Source organism: Eriocheir sinensis, unplaced genomic scaffold (assembly GCF_024679095.1).
Source record: "Eriocheir sinensis breed Jianghai 21 unplaced genomic scaffold, ASM2467909v1 Scaffold247, whole genome shotgun sequence".
Taxonomy (NCBI): domain Eukaryota; kingdom Metazoa; phylum Arthropoda; class Malacostraca; order Decapoda; family Varunidae; genus Eriocheir; species Eriocheir sinensis.
In genome coordinates, this window is record NW_026111551.1 from 323,954 (window position 1) to 330,062 (window position 6,109).

At 45.4% G+C, this 6,109-nt stretch overlaps 1 pseudogene; it reads right to left on the bottom strand.

Moving 5' to 3' along the window:
• Positions 1-3,738: 3,738 nt before the first annotated feature.
• Positions 3,739-5,569, bottom strand: LOC126991158 (uncharacterized; annotated as a pseudogene).
• Positions 5,570-6,109: the final 540 nt, after the last annotated feature.

Here is a 6,109-nt window from a genome sequence, read left to right on the forward strand (position 1 = left end):
GGAAGTAGACTCTCAAATTAGCACAAAGGGTGATTTAGGTAGAATACTTGTACTGAAAATAATGTCATGACGCAAATGGGTATAAATGGAATAGATTCATGTTTAGGAGGAGATAGGTTAAAGTTGATTCACAAGCAGGGTAGTGAATAGGTGAGAAAAAATAACTTAAATAATTTTTTGAAGCAAATTTGATTTAAGATTTTAAATAGAGATTAGATTTAAGAAACGGAGGAAAGTTGATAAATAATGTATTCTCAGGATTTACATAGGAATACATAGGAAGAAAAGACACCAGAAGACCTATCGGTCTATGGCGAGGGTGTCTGTTTACTACCGCTACTACTAGTAATCTACGTGTGATAGGACAGGACAGAGTAGATGAAGGCTCCTCCCCACCCACCTCCCTCCCACAACGTGCCGGCAGGAAATAGTTAGAAGAGAACACCATGTACCTTTAAGGAAGAAAGGGACATGGAAATTTTACAGTAAAGAGAGAAATAAGAGGAAATTACTACCCTTAACGTACACTACTGGTAACCTAAGCTGTGGGGGAAAATGACTTCATTACATAAGAACATAAGAACACAGAAACACAAGGAGAATGGAAGAGGACGAGTGGCCTGCACAGGGCAGCCTCAGGATCCCCCCTAATACTCACGATGGGTGAGGTGTAGTTTCAGGGGCACAGGTGGGGGCTTGATCCTCGTTTTACCGGCGGTACTAGGCACGGCACCAGTAACCTGTCACCTTACTGCACCCACACCTCACTCCACCTGTCATGCGGACACTAACTGTTGCTTTACTCTATTGTTAACTTACGCTACTTGCAATCTAGGTTGTTGGGGAGAATAATATGAATTTAGGGTGACGTCTTGCTGCAATCTGTCTGAAAACATGCGAAGAAGGGTCAATATAATCTTATATCCCTGAAGTACTTATCCAATGAAGACTTGAAGCTATTGATACTCTGTGCGCTAACTACTGACGGTGGGAGTCTATTCTAGTGATCGACGACTCTATTATTGAAAAAACTTTTGCGCACCAATGTGTTACATCGGTTTCCTTTTAACTTCATACCGTTGCTGCGTGTTATTGTGTTGGTGTCTCTCTGAAATAGACTATCTGGTTTAATGTTGTCGAATCCATTAAGGATTTTGACCACTTCAATTAAGTCCCCTCTTATCCTTCGCTTTTTTAGGGAAAACATATCTAAACGCTTTAAACGCTCGTCATATGGCAAGTTTCGGAGCGCTGGAATTTGTTTGGTTGCTCGTCGCTGTATCTTTTCTAGCAAAACTTGATCTTTGATATAGTTCGGTGACCAGAACTGAACGGCGTATTCTAGGTGTGGTCTTACAAATGCTAAATATAATCTCTTCATAAGTTCGGGTGATTTATAATCAAAGTTTCATGATATTAATCCTAACATCATATTGGCTTTTTTACTCGCTGCAGAACAGTGATCACTCATTTTAAGGGTGTTACTGATAATGACACCAAGATCCTTTTCTTGTTTTACCTCGCTGAGCTCATGTCCTTGAATCTGATATTTAAAGTTAGGATTTTTTTCACCTATGAGTAGTTATAATATTGCCATACTGGCTTGTTTTTCCGGGGCAATGGCGCGTGGGGCGGGGCGGAAAAATCAGCCGTAGTGGCAGGCTGTTATATCGGCTTGTTTTGGCGGGGCAAGGGAGCGTGGGGCGGGGCGGAAAAACACGTGGGGCGGAGGGCGGAAGGACATCCGTAGTATCCTGCGCCATACCGGCTTGTTTTGGCGGGGCAAGGGCGCGTGGGGCGGGGCGGAAAAACACGGGGGGTGGGGGGCGGAAGGACATCCGTAGTATCCTGCGCCATAGCGGCTTGTTTTTCCGGGGCAATGGCGCGTGGGGCGGGGCGGAAAAATCAGCCGTAGTGGCAGGCTGTTATATCGGCTTGTTTTGGCGGGGCAAGGGAGCGTGGGGCGGGTCGGAAAACACGTGGGGCGGAGGCGGAAGGACATCCGTAGTATCCTGCGCCATACCGGCTTGTTTTGGCGGGGCAAGGGAGCGTGGGGCGGGGCGGAAAAACACGTGGGTGGGGGGGCGGAAGGACATCCGTAGTATCCTGCGCCATAGCGGCTTGTTTTGGCGGGGCAATGGCGCGTGGGGCGGGGCGGAAAAACAGCCGTAGTGGCAGGCTGTCATACCGGCTTGTTTTGGCGGGGCAAGGGAGCGTGGGGCGGAGGCGGAAAGACTTCCGTAGTATCCTATGTCATAGCGGCTTGTTTTGGCGGGGCAAGGGGCGTGGGGCGGGACAGAGGGATCGGCAGTGACATGCTATGGGGAGGGAGCGAGGGATGTGCTATGGTGCGGTTGGTGGGAGGTGACGAGTCCGGGAGCGGCGAGACATGGGCTGCGCCATGCCTCGTTCTGTCTAAGAGGGAGCGTGTAGGGTGTAGGGTATGCGGTGACCGAACTGGTAGCGTACTGGGTTCACATTCGCCGCGTGGTGGACGACGCGGGTTCGAATCCCCAGGATACCACTCGGATTTTTCAGTCGCCGTCGAGGGGTTTATTAACAAGTAACGGGGATACAGAAATAAACCAGAATCATTTTATAATTTTTATTTAACCACGCAAAAAAGAAAAACACGTCTTAGTAATAACATACAAACACGCAATTTAGATGGATGCAACTCGTTTCTTTTTCAACAGAGATGGAGGTAAGATCTTGGGTGTAAACGACGGATTGAAGGCAGATTTTCTTCCTTTGACGGCTGCTTGTCATCCTTTGTCTCCTCCGCAGGGGATGGAGCGTCAAATCCACGGTGATTTCGGCTGAGGGTACCTTGGAGTCGTTCTTTGGAGGGGAGATGAGATTCCTGTATGGAGCATCCTCGCAACCTTCAGCTGCCATGCTCAGCATTTCTGCGTCAGCGTTTTCCCGCCTCGCGGTTTCACCTGGAGAACAGTAATAATTACTCGAACGCCTTAAAGAAATGGATGAGTTATCATTCCATATAGATGCATACATACATATCTTTGGAGTTGGTGATTTGTAGTCTGTGATGATACGTTTCTTGTGCTTAACAGCACCACGTCCTTCAGTCTCCCTGCTCGGTGCGTCTGCATCGACACTTTCTCGTATCATGCTTTCATCTGGTGAGTTGCGAGAACAGTAATAATTAATGTTGATTACCAGACCATCTGAAAACAAACAAGAGAGTAAATACAGAATGAGGAAACGGTATTGATGATTTAACAAACCATGTAGATAGCAACTGATGTCACTTACCGAACGTGGTTGACGAGAACCGTTTAGCCATCACGTTGCGTATACACTTCAACTTGCTGGTAAAGTGCGGTTGTAGTGGGTGGACGTCTGGGTTTATATGCATCAGTATGGAAACCAATTGGCAACCCATACACGCAAGTGTTGCGATAGCAGCTGTTCCTCTAGCATACCTCCAGGTGTTCTCCCGCGTCTACCCCTCTCTTTAGCATGGCACCATGCTTTACATGATAACGTTGCAAATCTCTCGTCGACAATGCCTTGCGTTACTAAGTAAGCAGAATGTTGTTTCACATTGTGGTAATGGAAAGAGTTTGTATCCCAATCGCGTGATAAGTTTATCATTATAGAAATGCTGTCCTTTCTTAAAGGTTGCATGGAGGGAATACATGACACGTTTAAGGGGGTGATGACTGAGGAGATAGCAAAAGTACATCGTGTAAATGCCACACACACAAGGGATTGCAGACCCTGTAATCTATATGCTAATCTATACACCGTCATATACGGATGTACTTGTATAAAGTGATGTAATGACAGTGAATACAACCTTGGATCTAAGTTATAAGTGTCAAAGTAACCGAGTGTTTGAGTTTCATAATGAATGTATATAGCGATCCAGTGACCCATGACTTCTCCCCCCTTCAGAGTGTTCAGAATAAAGACAATGGGTTTTAGCTGCTGCTTTGCATGTTCAAGCAGCTTACCGACATGACTTTCAGGATGACAACCTAAAAAAATAATCTTATCCCCCAGTACACCCGCTAATCCTCGTTCGATTTCCAGTGCATTCATTTTATTTTACGCGCGAACCTGACACGTTACTTGACGATGCGCGTCAATTTCAATTATGCCTGTCGTGTCGGCGAAGAATATAATGACGAGATTTCTGTTGTGTCCTTTATTAAAAGTTAAAGAGATACGCATGTTTCCATTTTTTTCGATTGGAATCCCATTTTCCACGTATTCTGTGACGAAATTAAAAGCGCATAAGTGTCGACCCGCTGCAAAAGCCGGGAGAGTAAGATTGTTAGTTGTTTCCAAGCCAAGTCCTTCTAGCGTCGAATAAAGAGTCGAGAGACATGATGGGAAACTGAGCATGAATATTATAAGCCGTTGACCCATTAATGGTGATATGAGCGTGATTGAGATCCGCGTGAGTGAAATAAAGACCGTTCTTGTTGTAAGAACCAGACATGTTATCCATGTCAACCATAACCATTATCAGATTCTGTGGAATGATTTGTGCAAACGGCAATTCGGCCAGCAAACTCGTTTGATTGATTCCTAAGACATATGTTTTATACAGGGTTCGATTGTATGTATACTGCAAGGATTTCGACGCGAGTGAAGTATTGAGTGACGATAACGCTGATGCGTGCGGCACGACGCGATCGACCCATAGTTTTACTGATTCGAGCGCAAATTTAAAGAGATCTCCATCCTGAGATGTGTTTAGAATCCACGACTTGCTTGCTAATTCCAACCTGATTCTCACATCTGTGCCGTCGAGGAGATACGCGTCTAGACTCGCAATATCTAACAGCAAAGGTGCTGTCATACTAAGACCGTGTGCTTTTATGTTGGCAATCATTTCCTTTTCTTGTTTATTGGCTCCTGTAAAGTACTCGTCACTATACGTGTTCACTATACCTTTTTCACTCTGATCATCACGGAAAAAGAAGGAACTACGTCCAATCGAATCTAACTTTTCTTGGGGATCGACGTTATCATTTTTAACAAAGGCATGATAATTAAAGAGGGCGTTGGATTCTACCATCTGTTCGTTGAGGTAGCAAGTGCAATTTTTTAAAAAGGGTATTACTAAAGCCGTTAGCAAAAACCACATGATCCGTATCACCAAGCTTCGACCCGTCCACCTTGGTCACGCGCGTCTTCATGTCTATCGAGAGTGTACTGAGATCCAGAAATTGTCCAGGAACGCCTGGAATCCTAAATTCAATATAACTATCATTAATCTCATTATTAGAACCGTCAAGATTAACGGGTAAAATATCGAGTTTGTTTCGAGATGCAATAGAACTTTCTACTGGTCTCACACGCGTCACTCGAGGAAACCCTTCGCTTACGGCGGCTGCGTACTGACGCAGAGAGGTGGTCGTCCCACCCCCCTGTACGTCAAGTCCGTATTCCGCCATCTTCCACGTTAAACTAACGTTTTCATGTTGAATATGTCACTTTTATAACATGTTTTACGTGACCGTCGTTTCGTCTTTCTTTTGCTTGTTTTCTTACGCTTACGGACGCGCCCGCCTTGGACTCGTCTTTGACGCTTGCGGACTCCTTACCTCCCCTCAGGCAAGTCTTTGTCCAACGCCTTTCAGAGCCGACACGCCTCTGGTTTTAACGAGTGACGGATATCCGTCCATCTAACACATCGCCTAATACGTCTTTCCCCATACGCACAGCTTCGGGAGCGACATTTCTCATGAGAAAAGGGATGGCTTTTTAGCCAGACCGCTCAGTATATTAAAAATTCCACCTCCTCTTCTACCTCGCTGAACGGGAGGCGGGAGAAATATCCTAATATCCTCTAATCCACCACCCCTTGCATGACTCTCTAAAAAGAGAGCATCGAAATCATGACGTCCCGGAGGAATGAAAGTACTCCTCATGACTGTCTGTGAATGAATAACCCATCTTCACGAAAAGTGTCGTATTTATTTCTTATTTAGGGCGAATATGCAATAAAAGGTCATGGTTTTCCTCGCCCGTAGGTTATACTTTTACCCCTTTGATCGAGCACTCTGACGGAAATCGAATCTATGAAGGTCTTATTAAGAGATTTATATACGAGCTGGCGAAAGTCTCTACC